This window comes from Leguminivora glycinivorella, chromosome 2, assembly GCF_023078275.1.
Source record: "Leguminivora glycinivorella isolate SPB_JAAS2020 chromosome 2, LegGlyc_1.1, whole genome shotgun sequence".
NCBI classification, from domain to species: domain Eukaryota; kingdom Metazoa; phylum Arthropoda; class Insecta; order Lepidoptera; family Tortricidae; genus Leguminivora; species Leguminivora glycinivorella.
This window is the reverse complement of record NC_062972.1, coordinates 32,595,884-32,615,966: the sequence shown is the minus strand read 5'-3', so window position 1 is coordinate 32,615,966 and position 20,083 is coordinate 32,595,884. Positions and strand designations below refer to the sequence as shown.

Genomic DNA, 20,083 nt, shown 5'->3' with positions numbered 1-20,083 from the left:
TAAAAGTTGCCGAACAAATGTTGATCAGTATAAGGAGAATAGCCTAGAGTTCAATTCTTCGCCTTTGTTACAGGCTCCACTCTGTATATTCTGAAAAAGAATCAACCTTATATCAAATAGATTGACCAAATAGACCAAACTGGCAAAAAATTGCTCAAGACCGACAAAAATGGCTAGTTTTGGAGGAGGCCTTCACCTAAGGGGTTCCTGTTTATAAAAAGATTTAATTGTAAACTTACTTAAAATATAAATGTAATCACTAACAAAAAACTAAATTAGAACTAGAGGAAAAAACTAACAATTACTAACAAATAGCAAAGATTTCATTGTACATAATAACAGGGTGGCTAGCCGAATGGCACAAACGCTCACGAAACGCTCACGTAACGAAGCGCTAGTAGATATCTATCTCTATCGCGCTTGCGTATTGGCGCGACAGAGCCAGCGGCGTATCGCTTTCGTTTGGCGTCGGAGAAATGCCATTCAGCTACGGGGCCAGGAAATAAAAGGCTTTTTTTTTTTTTATCAAATAGATTTACCGAAGTTTAAAGCGACACATTTGTGCTGAATTTAAGCTACACATTTGTGCTATACTACTATACACTTAAACAGGCATTATTTTGATTATTTTAAAAACTGCGACAGTAATGCGTCAGAAACTTGACGCCAAAAGCACCACCTAGCGTCAAATAATTGCACAAACGTATGAGGTAATCACGGAGGTCATTAGGAAAACTGGCCTGATTAAGCCGTCGCTCCATTCTGGATTCGGTTTAATCATGTTTAATACTGCTTTCATTGCCGAATGACGATTGCTTTAGAGTAGGCTATTTCTGATTTTCCGGGCTTAGTTAAGATCACAGAACTAGATTTAGATTTATTTATTTTTATAGGGGCCGAGCGTGTCAGATTTTGTACTGAGTTGTTGTTGTTTTGTACTGAATTTTCATGAAACATGGCTAAGAACACTCCCGACTAACTCAGCTTTCAAACAAAAGAAACTAAATCGAAATCGGTTCATCCGTTTGGGAGCTACGATGCCACAGACAGACACACATACGGACAGACAGACAGACAGACAAACAGACGAACAGACGAACAGACAGACAGACAGACACGTCAAACTTATAACACCCCGTCGTTTTTGCGTCGGGGGTCAAAAAATAATATTTTGTTGGCGATGCGACAGACTGTCAGACGGACAGAGTTTACGGAACGGACCCCTAAAACAGTCCAAAATGAAAATGGAAAGCTCTCTCAAAGCCTCAAAAGTATTAAAACAACGTTAACCGACATATCTCGCAAATTGGTAAATTGAATGCGGACCGGATGCTGCAAATTCAGCTCGAGAATAATTATATCTCGGTAAGTGAGGGTACGTGATGATACGGACGTGCCAAGAAAAAGGGGCGAGTTTACACAGGCGAGTATACTGGCGCAGTTACTAACCTAACCACAAAATTAAAATTTTGAAAAAAAAACCCCGACATAATGGACCGATTTTCACGCAACATGGCTAAGAACACTCCCGACTAATTTTATTCAGCTTTCAAATAAATAAAAAAAACTAAATCCAAATCAGTTCATCTAGAGATGGGCCGAATATTCGGTAAATATTCGGTATTCGTCATATTCGGCAAGTTTTTCAATGTTCGTATTCGGCCGAATCAATAGCCGAATATTCACCGAATAAACAAAGTAAACAAATAGCATAAGTTGTCCCATAATTCATCGGATAATGAATCCTATTTCAGCATTTAATGATTTGAAGGAACTACAAAAAAGAGATAAATACACTTTATAACAAAATACAATTCTTTTGCAATAAAGGACAAAATAACAGTAGCTCATGAAAAAACCCAAAGCTATAGTTATCCAGCACGTACATACGTCGCAACCGAATATTCGGCCGAATGATCGGTTCGGTAAGAGTTAAACCGAATGTTCGGCCGAATATTCGTATTCGGCAAAATCCTTAATCGGCCCATCTCTAGACTTCATACATTCTCGAGCTACGATGCAAAAACGGCTGTGTGTTATAAGTTTGACGCATCTGTCTGTCATGGTGTGTGTCTGTCTGTGGCATCGTAGCTCCCGAACGGATGAACCGATTTAGATTTAGTTTTTTTGTTTGAAAGTTGATTTAGTCGGGAGTGTTCTTAGCATGTTTCATGAAAATCGGTCCACGATATCGGGAGTTTTTGCAAAATTTTAATTTTATGGTTAGTTGTAAAGTGTTCGAAACGTCGGGATGAAATGTAAATTCATTATACGCGATTAAATCCATTTCCATACTTTTATTTCATGAGTAACTATCGCGGTAACCGAAGACAATTTTATCGTTAGGTATTTTTCATCAATTTCAAATTATACCTAACAACTAAACTATCATAAAGAAACAAAACACTGAAACTTAAACGCCGAACGATCCTGAATCTATAAATAAATGCTGGTATCACTGCTAAACCTATTTCAATTATTAATAACTTTGCTGAACCCTCAAACTTGAGTCCTCAATCCTGTCTCATAGTTTGTCAAGCTCACTTCGTACTTTGCGTAGACAAGTTTCAAATTGATGACTCTCCGTAGCGAATTGTACTTATCTCTCAGTATTACACTTCCATATTGGTATGACAGAGCCAGTTGCGTTTCATTCGCTACAAATATTTAAAGATTGTGACTTTGGCTACGCCGGTAGTAGTTCGCGAACTTTACACGTGTCACTTGGTATGTGGCTAACCGCATAACACGCTTAAGCACTTTCTGGAAATTTTGTGATGTGCCCCTAAAATAATTGGTGGAAGCCTAAAATAATAGAAGGGGAGGGACTAATTGGTTTCTCGTGTATCTTGTTGAACTTATGGATATTTCAACTTACAAACACTTCCTTTTCAACCACCTTTAAGCTGGATTGTACGAGTATGTACCTCTATATAATAGGCTACTTGGCTCCTAGTCAAATCAGCTTCTTTTTAAGAACTTTCAAAACGAATTTGAACGACTTGCTAATATGGAATTTATATCAAATCGAATTGAGTGACGTCACGGTCAACTCAGTTACTTTATATATTTCTACCTGACATTAAATAGAAATTGGATTTAAAAAAACTTCCGTCCATGTTTTTCGTATTATTATCTGATGCTTTATTTCGTGCATGATATTTTATTTTAACTACAGCCAAGTTCCCTATATGACATACATAAAATATGCTAATTATTCTACGGCACGGCAGTCTTTTAAATAAAGCAAAATTCACGAACGCTGGATGACAGACAGAGGCCATGCAGATTTTTAGGCATAATTAATTATCTTAATCATTTAGTCAATAATAAAATAAATAATATTTCTAATGGTCAAGTTCACTTGTACCAGTAGCTGTCCAGTCTATGACTCTGACAGCCCAACCTCTTCCATTGGCGTCACGTGCGGTTCAGATTTTTCGCCGATGTTAGGCTACTTGACTCTTTACTTGACTGTCTTATATGATTAAGCACTTTCCAACCAACCGAAATAAAATATTACCATAATTTTATTACCATATTTTATTTTGATGAAAATAGCAAAAAATATTTTTAAAGTATACTTTTACGTAATCAGGCGAAAACAACACAGTCATGGTAATCTATAGATTATCTATGCATCAGGTAATTTTATTCGAAAACAACATTTTCTGACTTTCCTGAGTTCACTTATACCAGTAGCTGTCCAGACTAAACAGAGCCCAACCTATTCCATTGGCGTCACGTGCAGTGCAGATTTTTTGCCGATGCCGAGATATTGATAATTTCCCACATGATATGCCAGTAATCTCTGTATTCAAGTTCACTTGTACCAGTAGCTGTCCAGTCTAAACAGAGCCCAACCTATTCCATTGGCGTCACGTGCGGTGCAGATTTTTCGCCGATGCCGAGATATTGATAATTTCCCACATGATATGCCAGTAATCTCTGTATTCAAGTTGACTTGTACCAGTAGCTGTCCAGTCTAAACAAAGCCCAACTTCTTCCATTGGCGTCACGTGCGGTGCAGATTTTTCGCCGATGCCGAGATATTGATAATTTCCCTAACCGCTTTGTGGCCGATAAGCCGTGTGGAGCTTCGTTCAATATACTGGGAAACCTTACTTTCGAAGATTTGGTCATTGAGAAAACTGTTATCTCGGTTTTTGGACCAAAATAGTAACGGTACTTAATTAAATATTGACTTTATATGATGTTGTGTCCTCGGTCCCTACGGCGAATGTTATAGTCAGGACTATTTACTATGTATAGGATTTATAATCTTCATACTAAGAATCGTACCTTATTTTTTTAGCGCCATCTATTAAATACTATCATAACTACACTGATGATGCCTACATGATTATTACGCCGTGTCTTGCGTGGGCGACGGTCGCGCGACCGTCGCCATCGCATCGTCTACTTCCGAATCGATAAGGTTTGATTTCGTATGCATCGCATCGCCGTCGCACGACCATCGCGCGACCGTCGCCCACGCAAGCCAATGCCGTGACATGTGTATTGAATTGACGAGATATCATGACGAAACTTATTATCATTAGTTGGAATTCCCCCTCGGAGTAATTATAACTATTTTTGCCACACGGACGGTTGTGCCCACCGGGCACATCTGCCGGGCAGATCCGTACGTGTATGGCTAGCTACCGATACGAGGGAAAACTATTATACAATACATCTGTAACAGTAATTATAACTATTTTTGCCATATAAAAACGCATTTTAAAGACTACGGGATCTATATTTTTTGATGAGAGTTAGAAAAAATAAAACCTAGATAACTAATCTACAGTACGAAGGCAATCAATTGTCAGTAAAATTACCGTAGATAGTAGTTTTAGGCAGTCAAAGTTGTACTTTATATTTTAGTAGTCTCAATTACCCCGCTTGACCCCTTGAGAGCATTGACCACGAGTTCTTATTTGGTATAAGCAAGTTTAACATATTTCATAGACTGTTTTCATTTAATTTCCCTTCACACATTATGTAATACAATACATTTTTTTTTAATACTAGGTACGTCGGTGGAAAACAAACATACGGTCCGCCTGGTGGAAAGCGGTCACCGTAACTTAAGGACGCCTGCAACTCAAGGAGTGTCACATGCGCGTTGCCAACCCATTAGAAACTTGCACACTCCTTTTTGTTTTGTTAAGTACACAGCAAAAAGGAGTGTAAAAGTTCCAAAGAGGGTCCGGGTTCCGACGACTCAAAAGACAATAGACGGAACAAACTAGTTCCGTAGATCCTTCCGTTACCAGCACACCGTACCCTCGTTGAGCTCTGGCAGCCTTACTCACCGGCAACACTATGAGTAGGGTCTAGTGCTATTTGGCTGCGGTCTTCTGTAAGGCGCAGGTACTTCCCGTTCGGCTCTGCTCTAGATTTGAGCGAGATGATATACCACACAAAGCGGAATATCATTCGCTATGACCTACCTTCTAGCAATATGCCTTATCTCCACAAAATCTGCCAATACAAGCGCCTACACATCAATTTATCATCAATACCCATCATATTAGATTCATGACGTATTTATGTATTTTCTGTGTTCCCGCTAACATTTCTAATCGAGATGGATAGAACCCCGTTTTGTTGTAAAGGGGTATTTTTGAATAATGTGCTATATTTGAAGTAAGCCTTGTGGCGGAATATTAAATTAACTTTCCGGTATGGAAATGTATATTTGTATTTAACTGAGAATAGGCCGTGATCTTGGTGGGATCTGTGACATTTTCAGGATGAAAAACTTTGTAAACCTATGGTTGACTGGTAGAGAATGCCTTTTGGCATTAAGTCCGCCATTTGTACATTTTTGTATATTTTGTGCAATAAAGTTTAAATAAATAAATAAATAAATAAAGTTGCTTACAAAATGTTTATTTGTACTTAACCCAAAATAGTAATCTTAATAAAAAAAACACGTACAATTCGTTACAAATGTAGTGTGTCATGCCATTTCATTCAGTTTCTTTACTGAGTTTGAACGAACTATCACGACAATTTTTTTTTTATGGGATAGGAGGCAAACGAGCAGACAGGTCGCCTGATGGTAAGCGATCACCGCCGCCCATGGACACCCGAAACACCAGAGGTGTTGGAGGTGCGTTGCCGGCCTTTAAGATGGGTGTACGCTCTTTTCTTGAAGATTTGAAGGTCGTATCGGTCCGGAAATAACGCAGGCGACAATTCATTCCACAGTTTAGCTGTGCGGGGCAGGAAGTTTCTGGAGAAACGCACAGTTGAGGACTGCCAGCCATCTAAATGATGACGATGGAAATGTATGAACTGAAAATAATATGAACTAAAAATATGAACGTTTCCAAAAAGCTAGCCATACACGTACGGATTTGTCCGCCGGGCAAGCTTCGGATCTGATCCGCGATTAGCCATACACGTATCACGGGTTGGTCCGACGATCAAATATATGAAGGGACGTTCCTATGCACACAGTCTAAGCTCGTGTAGTGTAGGCGAACGCGTACCATGCTTGCATAAGTGAGATATGAGAGGTCGACTGGTCGACGATTGCCATTCACCTACCCCAGCTCTTTTACAGTATAACTCTCTATATACTCGATCCTCTATGCTAATACTAAATGACGCATATTCTGGTATCATCGGTATTCAAAGCAGTATTAAGCCGAAGCCTACATGATGCCGCTCTTAATCAGCCAGGACTCGTTAATGAGGTCCCTGCTAATTACCGGTAATATAGGTTCTGGGTACATGTATAATGTGCATTTATAAAACAGCAATTCCCGTCAACTTTGTACAATGCCACGTCAGCAAATTTTAATTGATCCTATTTTGTTACCAACATTTAGTGATATAATTCGACTTTCGTAAGATATATACAGGATAATTGTTATAATTAAGAAAATATAGATACTAGAGAACCTTAATGACGAAATAAAACTTAATAAAATCTCAATTCATCAACCAAATCTTGGTAACAAAATAGGAATTAATAAAAACAAATTTAACTTTTCCCTTAATTTTTGTACAAAGTTGACGGGAATTGCTGAAAAACTTAATGAGGTCGATGGTTTCGTTACCTATTTTAACCCCCGACGCAAAAACGATGGGGTGTTATAAGTTTGACGTGTCCGTCTGTCTGTGTGTGTCTATCTGTGGCATCGTAGCTCCCGAACGGATGAACCGAATTAGATTTAGTTTTTTCGTTTGAAAGCTTAGGTAGTCGGGAGTGTTCTTAGCTATGTTTCATGAAAATCGGTCCACTATGTCGGGGTTTTTTTCAAAATTTAAATTTTGTGGTTAGATTATTTGATAAGATATTGGGTTGGTAAGAAAGTAATGAGCGAATCATAACCAATATTGTAATTTTTATTTAATTTATTATTTTAATCATTTATCAAAAATATAACGGCCTTCGTTATCTACTACTTGTCTCCATCGTTCTGGTAAAGAATGAATAGCATCGGCGAAGAAGTTCTTAGGTTTAGATTCAAAAAACTCAGCTATGTACTGTCGTAGATGGGATTGATCATCGAACTTTTTTTCATTCAAGGCATTGCTTAGCGATCTGAACAATGCGTAATCCGTAGGTGCCAAGTCTGGAGAGTACGGTGGATGAGGTATCATTTTCCAACCTAGCTCCAATAGCTTTAGCCCAGTCACTTTTGCAATGTGTGGGCGAGCATTGTCGTGTAAGAAAAAAACTTTAGCATGCTGTGGACGATTCTGACAGATTTTTTGGTTTAAATTTTCAAGCTGATTACAGTATACTGATGCGGTAACATTCATTCCACTTGGTAGGAGTTCCCAGTGAATAATACCATGAATATCCCACCAAACGGACAGCATAACTTTTTTCGGGTGAGGCTCTGTTTTTGGTGCCTCTATTCCTTTTTCGTTAGGAGCTAGCCACTGACGTTTGCGTGTGTGATTTATATATAAGACCCATTTTCCATCTCCAGTGATAAGATGGTCCAACCAGTTGAATGTGCGGCGAAAAGACAGAAGTTGTATGCAGATATCGGCACGGCGGTTTAGTTGATCTCTATCAAGTTCGTGCGGTATCCAAACACTGTATTTGTAGTTTTTTCCCAACTCGTGTAAATGTGTTTCTATGGTGACATGAGAGCAGCCTAACTCGGTAGCAAAAGTACGACTCGTTAGCCTCGGATCTCCTTCAATTAAGGTTTTTAATTTGGCTACATCAATCTTCACCGGTCGACCAGACTTAGGTTGATCTGATAATGAAAAGTCGCCACTACGAAACCGCTGGAACCATCGTTTCGCCGTGGCCTCAGACACAACTTCAGGAGCAACACGCTGACATATATTACGCACTGCTTCGGCGGCTGAATGGCCAGACTGAAATTCATATAGTAAGCAATGCCTTACATGCACTTTTAATTCGTCCATTTTCTTCCTTATATTAGCTCGGCGACAGCTAGTGAATGACTGACGAGAAACTGTGCGACTCGCCCTTTATATACTTTCGACCATAGAAGATTCTAGAACTCTCTCAAAAATTTTATGTGGAATTCAATCGATCGCTCATTACTTTCTTACCAACCCAATAGTTACTTATTTTCAACTAGTGAACGCATGACGTCAATTTTTTTTTTAATTTTTTGTAATGAATGAAACTATCGCACTATTTAAGTTGGGGGACCATTCGACTGATGGGTAATTTCAAGTATTTTTGGTACTTTCTGTGAAACATGACACAATGAAAAAAATATGGTTATCTAAGAGATCTATAATAAAATCTACAGGTACGTATCGTATCCGATAACGGATACTGTGTAATGTGATTTTCCTTTGACATCCTTCCAACTTCCGATATCGGATCGGATAATGTGAAAACGCCCTTAGGTAGGTACACATATTTTCATTTTCATCTCAATATGACATTCGACAGTGTATCAAAAATTCGTCGTAAAACTTCCAATACTATAAGAAACAAGCCATGATATATTTCTTACGCGAAAACACACAAAAGCAAAATACCGAAGAAACTCGTCCCCCTTTCGTTTACGCCGCTAATGATGGATCATCGGTCGGGTTAGAAAATGACGCCAAAGGAATCATAAGAATGACGCATGGCTTTAGCACCGCGATAAAAGAGCCTACACATTGCCGTGGCGAACGACTTTTTATGGGCTTAGTATTTGTCATTAGTATTAGTAGTAGTAGTAGTGGTAGTAGTAGTAAAACACTTTATGGTACCAGAAAATAATACAACACACAAGAAAAAGAGCTTGTCACTAGTACAAAAGCAAACTTATCCCTTTAAGGCATTAGTATTAGTGATTAGGGGCTTCTTAGCAAAGTAAAAAGTGATAGATCAAGAGCCCAGGCCCGCCAGACCTTCCTCAAATTCTCAAGGATGAAACTTTGGGACAATGTCTAGTTCACATCGGCGTTTAATGTGTGCATATTTTCTAGTTCGGCCCATCGGCCAATTTTTTGCTATCAAGTGATGAAGGTGAAAAAAAAAGTGCTTACTTTCCTTAAATTCTCAAGGCTGATTTTTATATATGTGTTAGAGCACGTTGTTAGAAATTGGTTATCATCAATGCCAGACCGTTTCCGCCGGCCATAACTTTTACCAGACGCGACAAAGTTGGCAAAAAACGACTCTAACTTACCTCATTTTCTCAAGCCTGATTTTGATTATGATACGCAGGGACCTATAACTAGACCGTTTGTAAGCAGCCAGACCAATCGGATGGACCCAACCATCCGCCAGACCGACTTAAAGTTTCGATATGAGCATTAGTAGAATTGAAATATTCCGGGTCTATAAAAGCTAAAAACTTGAATTTTCTACATTAAGCTACGTGTATATTGTATACTTGACGTAATAAGCGACTTTCAAAAATTTTACTTCTAAGGAAATAAAAAAATTAAAGTTTATATGTGGTGCAAGATTAATTTTAAGCTATGAATTTTATTTACACTGCGTAAGTACATGTGTATTTTATTATAAATATAACTTTTACCAGACGCGACAAAGTTGGCAAAAAACGACTCTAACTTACCTCATTTTCTCAAGCCTGATTTTGATATATGATACGCAGGAACCTGTAACTAGACCATTTGTAAGCAGCCAGACCAATCGGATGGACCCAACCATCCGCCAGACCGACTTAAAGTTTCGATATGAGCATTAGTAGAATTGAAATATTCCGGGTCTATAAAAGCTAAAAACTTGAATTTTCTACATTAAGCTACGTGTATATTGTATACTTGACGTAATAAGCGACTTTCAAAAATTTTACTTCTAAGGAAATAAAAAAATTAAAGTTTATATGTGGTGCAAGATTAATTTTAAGCTATGAATTTTATTTACACTGCGTAAGTACATGTGTATTTTATTATAAATATAACTTTTACCGGACGCGACAAAGTTGGCAAAAAACGACTCTAACTTACCTCATTTTCTCAAGCCTGATTTTGATATATGATACGCAGGAACCTGTAACTAGACCATTTGTAAGCAGCCAGACCAATCGGATGGACCCAACCATCCGCCAGACCGACTTAAAGTTTCGATATGAGCATTAGTAGAATTGAAATATTCCGGGTCTATAAAAGCTAAAAACTTGAATTTTCTACATTAAGCTACGTGTATATTGTATACTTGACGTAATAAGCGACTTTCAAAAATTTTACTTCTAAGGAAATAAAAAAATGAAAGTTTATATGTGGTGCAAGATTAATTTTAAGCTATGAATTTTATTTACACTGCGTAAGTACATGTGTCTTTTATTATAAATATAACTTTTACCAGACGCGACAAAGTTGGCAAAAAACGACTCTAACTTACCTCATTTTCTCAAGCCTGATTTTGATATATGATACGCAGGGACCTGTAACTAGACCATTTGTAAGCAGCCAGACCAATCGGATGGACCCAACCATCCGCCAGACCGACTTAAAGTTTCGATATGAACATTAGTAGAATTGAAATATTCCGGGTCTATAAAAGCTAAAAACTTGAATAACGAATTGAATTTTATATTATAAATAACGTAAACAAGGAAAAAACAAATTGGTACAGTGCATTATAAATTAAATATTCAATTCAAAGAAGTAAACAATCAATGTTACAACGGTATATAACTAAACGAATTTCCTTTCTCCTACAAAACATGGTAACATACCTAAGTGACGAACTTTAGAATTACAAGTTTAGGAAGTTTAAACATTTGTACTCAATACGAACATCATCAACCCCGTTATAACCCATGTCGGAGATGCTGAATTTTCAGACACTAATACATTTTTGGCATTCTTCAAATACATGTATGCCGTTATAAAAAGTTTAGAATACTTTACGTGTGTACACAACATATACACTTATACTTTCCACCTCATTTTAACTGAACTTATATAAATGCTTAAATAACTTTTGTAGTATGCGAGGGATTTGACATTATATGCAACATACACAAATAGTGCCTTTATACATAGTGTGAGGTCCCTCGCCCACAAATTAAAAAGGATCGATCTTAAAACTAATTTTAAACCACCTTGTTCGACGACCGAAAAAAAAAGTTTCATTTACTTTTCTTCTTTTAATTTATAATAAAATACACATGTACTTACGCAGTGTAAATAAAATTCATAGCTTAAAATTAATCTTGCACCACATATAAACTTTAATTTTTTTATTTCCTTAGAAGTAAAATTTTTGAAAGTCGCTTATTACGTCAAGTATACAATATACACGTAGCTTAATGTAGAAAATTCAAGTTTTTAGCTTTTATAGACCCGGAATATTTCAATTCTAATAATGCTCATATCGAAACTTTAAGTCGGTCTGGCGGATGGTTGGGTCCATCCGATTGATCTGGCTGCTTACAAATGGTCTAGTTACAGGTCCCTGCGTATCATATATCAAAATCAGGCTTGAGAAAATGAGGTAAGTTAGAGTAGTTTTTTGCCAACTTTGTCGCGTCTGGTAAAAGTTATATTTATAATAAAATACACATGTACTTACGCAGTGTAAATAAAATTCATAGCTTAAAATTAATCTTGCACCACATATAAAATTTAATATTTTTATTTCCTTAGAAGTAAAATTTTTGAAAGTCGCTTATTACGTAAAGTATACAATATACACGTAGCTTAATGTAGAAAATTCAAGTTTTTAGCTTTTATAGACCCAGAATATTTCAATTCTACTAATGCTCATATCGAAACTTTAAGTCGGTCTGGCGGATGGTTGGGTCCATCCGATTGGTCTGGCTGCTTACAAACGGTCTAGTTACAGGTCCCTGCGTATCATATATCAAAATCAGGCTTGAGAAAATGAGGTAAGTTAGAGTCGTTTTTTGCCAACTTTGTCGCGTCTGGTAAAAGTTATGGCCGGCGGAAACGGTCTGGCATTGATGATAACCAATTTCTAACAACGTGCTCTAACACATATATAAAAATCAGCCTTGAGAATTTAAGGAAAGTAAGCACTTTTTTTTTTCACCTTCATCACTTGATAGCAAAAAATTGGCCGATGGGCCGAACTAGAAAATATGCACACATTAACCGCCGATATGAACTCTACATTGTCCCAAAGTTTCATCCTTGAGAATTTGAGGAAGGTCTGGCGGGCCTGGGCTCTGGGTCTATGACAAAGTAGCCGTTTACACATGGGTGTTAAAGAATAGTATTAGCAAAGAGGATCGAGTATTATAGAGAGAGTTACTGTCGAAGTAAAATGTGTAATCATAGTGCATAGACATCAAGCCATCTCTCGACACAAGCTTATAACTTTTGAATCTCATTTTGACAATTTGGCTCATATTCTTAGCTTGACATGTGTTAAAATGTCAAATATTAGTATTAGCGCCATCTAGCCGAGCGTTCCCCAAAGGTGTATCGCCATCTAGGCCACCGTACCTTTTTCTCTTTGGCTTTGAGGTACGTTTATTTCTTAGACTTTGTCCGTCTATACGGAGTTACATATGTCTTTCTTCTCATAATATTATGCAGTCTAAGTTCGACGGGTACATTAAGAGTTAGACAAGATAAACCATATACATTGTAGCAGAAGTCAGACTTTATGAGCTGACTCAGACTAATCTAGTACGTGATCTTGACGACGTCTTTCGTACGTGTTAATATACAGAGTTTCAGATGTGGCTTTCAACTGAATAAATAAGAAATGGAACTTTGTCACAACCAAATTTGAGTACTTGCACAATGCGACTGTTTACCTAAGCTCATTTTGAGCATTTTTAGCCAAAACTTACATTCTGACCAAAAAGAGCAGACATCAAAAAGTGGAAACATAGTAGTGCTGTCCCGTTTTCTCATATTGTACTGATTTGAAAGGGATGACACCACAGTGTTGCAACTTTTAAATTTCTTCTCTTTTTGGTCAGGTCGGTATGATTGCAACTAAAATCTATGACATAGCTTGCATAATACTTAGATTAAAAACCTGTTATTATATGAATCAAGGTATAACTAGAAGCAGTGTGTATTTATTTCACTTGCAGATAAATTGAGTGACCTTCGTGAACGTCAGCTGTCTTGCCAAAGGAATAGATACAACTGGTAAAAAAATCTCTATTGTGATCTAATCTCTATCATCTATTTTGATGCGAAAACTTCAGAAGATAGAAACTGACATGACAATATTTAAAATTATAAACCACGAGGCAGTCATTTTTCTCTTTTTTTATTCTAGACCACATTATTCAGGTACCTACCTATATATTTAACTTTCTTGTCCTTGTAATTCTTGTATGATAAGCAGAGATTGGACAGCTTGGGCGTCATTAACAACATAAGGTTAATTATTTCGAAAATGTCATACAAATGACGCCCAACTGTCCGATCTCTGATTGATAAGAGCATTATTTCCCAATTTTAAGCCATCACTACTAGAGAGCGGATTTCAGGTAGCAATTTAAATAATAATACAGGTGGCCGCACCAGACCAGTCCTGGTCAGATTTTGTGACCTCAAGGTAAAAAATGCTGTGTGGGCCAAGAAAACTTCACTCAAGGGTACACGGATAGTCATTTCGGAATTCTTGACAAAGCAGCGGCATACTATCTTCACAGACGCTCGTAGACATTTTGGCATGCATAAGGTATGGACCCGGGACGGGAACATCTACATTAAGTTGCCTAGTCGAAAGAGAGAGCGTGTAACAACAGCGGAGCAACTCCAAGCGCTTTCTGAAAGCCATGCCTCGGTTTCTGGTGATGCGGCCACAACGCCCAGTGGGACAGATCCTGCATCTGGCTCTAATACTGCGCCTGCGCCGGTCCTGACACCTGCGGCTGTGCCGGCCCTGACGCCGGCGCCTGCTGCGACCGCAAAGGCAACCACGCAAGCCAGGAAGACAGAGACTTTGTTTTCTTTTTAAACCAAATTTTAATTAAGTAATTTTCTGTGTTCATAATATAATGACGCTCAGTTAATGTAGAACATAATATCTCTGGATAACGAATAACTTATTTAAAGTTTAAATAGTCGATTTCATCCTAAAGGTACCTTTTGTTATCATTTTGTCATGCCTCTATTCTAAATCACCTACATGTTTAGCTTATTTCGAAAGTTTCAATTTTTATTCTTTGTATAATCTACAATGTGTAACCGGTTGGCTGGTGGGTTCAGAAGAAACTGGTTGTTTAGTCCTTGTTATGTGCATTCGGGCACAAACATTTTAGTTTATAATTATATTGTATCTATATAAAATTATTTATTATTTTATATTTATGTACCTACGATTGAAATATTATGACCGATGATAATGATGATGAATCGTTCCATTCAGCTTGCGACTTGTCCGATTCTTTTCACTCACTAAATAGCACTATTTCGGAGCTTGATACGCTTGGCAACTGCATATTTAACACTTTTCAGAACTACCCCAAAAACTTCAACCTGTGTCACATTAATGCACAAAGTGTTCCTAGTCATTACAATGATCTTCTCGAGACTTTCTCCACTTGTAATGTCCACGCTATATTAGTATCTGAAACTTGGTTTAAGCCCAATCTCGCGTCTACTTCTTTCGGCCTTCCTGGTTATGTCTTGCTTCGGAACGATCGTATTGGTAGAAGAGGTGGCGGTGTTGCCATATATATCCGTAGTGAAGTGCCTTATAAAATTATTGCCACATCCTCATCTCAATCTTCCGGGGCTATAGAATTTTTGTTTGTTGAGGTTAGCATTGGTGGGACTAAGGTGGCTTTGGGAGTGGTTTATTGTCCCCCTGCCATCGACTATTTTGCTGACCTTGAAACGTTACTGTCCCCTTTAAGTACTGATTACGCACATCAGTTAATCATGGGGGATTTTAATACAGACCTTCTCAAAGACAATCTTAGAGCGCGAAAATTATATGCTACTCTGGAGTCTACTGACTTAGCAGTTCTTCCTCTTAAGCCCACTCACCACAACGCAGATACGTCAGACTCCTGGTTAGACCTTGTTATTGTCTCGTCTATTGATCTTGCAGATGCTGTCGGTCAGTTTCCGGCCCCAGGCTTTTCGCATCATGACCTTATTTACCTGAGTTACCGAGTCCGACCTCCCAAACCGCAACGTGTCACTGTCCAAATCCGTAGTTTCGCTAAGCTCGACATTGACACTTTAAGACGTGACGCTAACACAGAGGACTGGTCGACGATATTTTCGGCACCATCCGTTGACGAGGCTGTGAACTCATTTAATTCGACTGTGCTGAAGCTATTTAATATACATGCTCCCATACGTACAGTAAAGTTAAAGCGCCCCCTGCGCCGTGGATTAACCAGGCAGTGAGAACTGCTATGGCAAGACGCGATCGGGCATTTAGGAGGTACAAGCGAGACCGCTGCGTAGATAAATGGAACATTTTTAAAACAGCCAGGAATAAATGTAATCAGATCGTGAGGGCAGCCAAGCGGAAATATATCCACGACAATATCGCATGTTCTTCACAAGCCGAAACGTGGAAATTCTTAAAATCAATTGGCGTTGTCAAATCCACTTGTCCAACTACCTCCTCATTGCCCCTTAATGACTTAAATTGTCACTTTGCTAAAACGTTACCTTTAGATTCAACTACATTAGCCAAAAGTTTAGAGTACATTAAGACATTGCCTTATCTTTCTGATGTAACTTTTTCACTATCTCCAGCCACTGACGATGATATAGGTAAGGTAATAAAATCAGTTAAATCAAACGCAGTAGGTCATGACGATTTGAGCAGATTAATGATCGTTAGCATCTTGGATTGTGTCCTCCTGTTATAACTCACATTGTTAACTTTTCACTCACTACCGGAGTATTTCCTTCAGCATGGCGAAAAGCCTATGTCATACCTCTTCCCAAAATTTCAAACCCCATTACTCTAAAAGATTTTCGCCCTATTTCCATTCTTCCCTTTCTTTCCAAGATAGTTGAAGCTATCGTCCATAAGCAGTTGTCGTCTCATGTTTACTCCAATCAAATTCTGTCTCCTTTTCAGTCGGGTTTTCGCCCGGGGCACAGCACTTGCACCGCTCTGCTTAAAGTAGTCGAAGATGTCAGACAAGGTATGGAGGCCTCTCAGTTAACATTGCTAGTACTTGTTGACTTCTCGAACGCGTTTAATGCGGTTAACCATGACCTTCTGCTGGCCTGCCTTAGTCACTTAAATATGTCATCGTCGGCAGTTCAGTGGTTTGCTTCGTATCTCCAGGATCGCCGACAATCTGTTCGTGCTGACCGTACCACCTCTGACTGGTGTGATCTCTCTGCTGGAGTTCCACAGGGCGGCATTCTTTCACCTCTTCTTTTTTCAATTTTCATCAATATGATTACCCCTAAAATTACCTGCTCGTACCACCTTTATGCTGACGATCTACAGTTATACACACAAGCGAACGTTAAAGATGTGGATCATGCAGTCTCTATCATAAATAATAATTTAATACGTCTTTCTGCATGGTCACGTTCTTTTGGGATCGTCGTTAACCCAACTAAATGTCAAGCGATCGTAGTTGGAAGTCCACGAATGCTTGCGTTGATGGATTTAAAAAGTATCGCACCAATCATGTTTGAGGATGTCGTGATACCGCTATCATCCAAAGTAAAAAATCTTGGTCTAATTATAGACAGTGGTCTTACGTGGGAACCCCAGGTGTCTGATGTATGTCGCAGAGTGACGAACACGCTAAGATCACTTTACAGGTTCAAAAACTTCCTGCCAGTAAGCACAAAAACCCTTCTCGTTCAAGGTCTCGTACTTCCGGTAATTGATTATGCTGATGTGTGCTACTCCAACGTTGTGCAAACCACACTCAACAAACTGGACAGATTGCTTAACAATTGTATTAGGTTCATATTTGGCCTTCGGAAATACGACCACGTATCAGCTTATCGTAAGCGACTTAATTGGCTAACCATCCGAGAGCGTAGGTCATTGAGATTGTTAACTTCCCTTTACTCTGTCCTTTTTGAACCGAATACACCGGAATATCTCAAGTCCAAGTTCAAGTTTGTTTCTGCTCGCCCCGGGTGTGTTCTCCGTACCTCCCGCAGCCTCAAGCTTTCCATTCCGCCTCATCGCACCGGTTTCATGACCAACTCTTTTACAGTCCAGGCAATACGCCTGTGGAACGGCCTTCCACTAAATATTAGAAAAGCTCCAAGTAAATTTATTTTCAAACGCATGGTTCGTAAGCACTTCACTGGCTCGTGATTAACGTTTCGTTGTAGGTACATGTAGGTATTATGTATATAAGTAGCTGTTTATGTAAGTATATCTTATAGAGTATATGTGTAAGTTCATCCCCTCATTATAGTATTTAATGATAATAGTTTTAATTTGTAAATAGTAGAATAGAAAGTGATATCTGATTATTGTTTTCTGTCACGATGCCTGCACGTACCAAATGTTTCTTTTTAACCCAGTGGTTGACTGGTAGAGAATGCCTTAAGGCATTATGTCCACCATTTGTACTTATTTTTTTATGTGCAATAAAGAATAAATAAATAATATGGATATGACTACTGTGCAATGCGCAGAAGAAATATTAAAGAAGAAGAACTTCAATAAATAAAGTATTTAAAAAATTAACAATATTTTTTTTTATTTATTATTATCATTTTTGCCCAATATTCAGAAAAGCATCCAAAAAGGGTTTTACTTATGTTGCGATACATTTTTTATTGTGCGTAGAAAAAAATATAAATTATGCAAGTCATATCCATATTAATATTTAAATCGCTACCTTCAGGTCCGCTCTCTAGCCATCACTTTGCATTTTATTTCCTGATTTATTCATCATTCTTTCCGTCCGTGTGTCCACTCTCCATCATTGATCATGTAGGCCCACCAGTAATTTGCAGAGCTTTATGATACGTACGCCCACTAATACTCGTACTATCGTCTATCATGTACAACCTGTCGGTTGTGGGAATTTGTTAGTCAAATGATTTACATGAGATCGGTGCAGGATAAGGGTTAAGCCAATACTAGGGTTGTTCATCGGTGCACGGACTCTGGCGTTAGACCAGCGTACGTGCCCGAATGGCACAAACGCTCACGAAATGCTCACGAAACGTAACGCTCGTAGATATCTCTATCGCTCTTGGGTATTGGCGCGACAGAGTTACTTGTTTGCATAGTTTAAGTAGCATAATTTGCATAAAACCAGCGTGATTCAGGGGACCGTAACCATGGCAGTTACAGGCAAGAAAAAGTTGATTCACCCAGTGCGATAGGGACAGCCTTACGTTTTATCATTTATGCTAGATCTTACGTAAATTATATGAAAGAGTTTTATACTTTAATACTCTCAGAAAAAGAGGAAAAATAACGATTAACACGGCCTTCTGAAATCTGACAAAATGTTACAAGTTACAAATATCTAATTCTAATGCTTCAACTTCAAACATCAATTAGCATCAGTCACGTGACGTGGAATGATCAATGGTCCAACGAGACGGCCATTTTATTTCAATCCGTGCTCGACGACCGATTTATAGCCGAGCTTTGGAATGTTGCATGTAGCGGCAGTTGGCGTCTGTTTTGTTTTTGTTAGCTGAGCATTTCTTTTTTTTTTGCCAATAAAAAATTTTTGATTGTTTTAGGGAATTTTAGGTCAATTGTACTCAGAATCACGAGTACTTTTAATCTCACTGGGAGACAAAAAGTGTCCCAGAATTTCCATCCATTTTTGTTACTCTCCTCTTTTGTTACCCCATACAATATGTACGGAAAATGGTAACAAAATAGGAAAAAAATCGTATGGGACAATTTTTTTAACTACTAGGATTGAAAAAGCTAGTAATTCTGAGTAGAAATAGCATATTTTTTTTTCAAAAATATCTTACTTCATAAAAGTGGCAAAAAAAAAAATGCTCCGCTAATGTTTTCCGAAAATTGTAAGTGACATATAAAAGTATACACGGAAGGTTTTAAGCACCATTTGTGCGTAGCCGAATGGCACAAACGCTCAAAAAACTAAACGCTCGTAGATATCTATCCCCATCGCTCTTGCGTATTGGCACGACAGAGCTAGACTATACCTTTCGCGATTGTTTTCGTTTCGCGTCGCAGAAATGCCATTCGGCTACGAAGCCATGCGTAGCACAATAGTGTGATAATTTTTTATCACATAGATGTGTCCCTATCGCACTTACAAACAGTTCGGAAAGGACGGCCTGTCGTCACGCTAACGTGCTCCCCTGCCAGGATCTAAATAAACATGCCATTCTTCGCACTCTAATGAAACCTATCATTTACAGAAAGATACATAAATAACTACTCTATACGATCTTCAATCAGTACCGTGGTACCGCTTTTTCTCTTCAACAACTCAAATCATACGAAATATTCGTATTTGTATTTGTATTTGTTGTTGAAGAGAAAAAGCTGTTCACCAACTGGATATCACTCATCGTAATTGCCATGATGACGTTATATACCCGTTATCTAGTGGTCAAAAACTTTCCCGATCATGAATGAATGTCATTTAATATAAAGACTTAATTGTTATTCAGTAAGTAGTATATTGTGACATAATTTCTTGTTTAAAACTAAAATTAATTACTAAGTACTACAATGGAACAAAATTACAATGCTGACAAAGTTATATAC

The 20,083-nt window shown here is 38.1% G+C and overlaps 1 protein-coding gene across 1 annotated transcript in view; it reads left to right on the top strand.

Annotated features, from left to right (window-relative positions):
- LOC125239451 (protein madd-4) overlaps positions 1–20,083 on the top strand; it is a 699,588-nt gene that overhangs the window by 471,421 nt on the left and 208,084 nt on the right. The window lies entirely within an intron of this gene.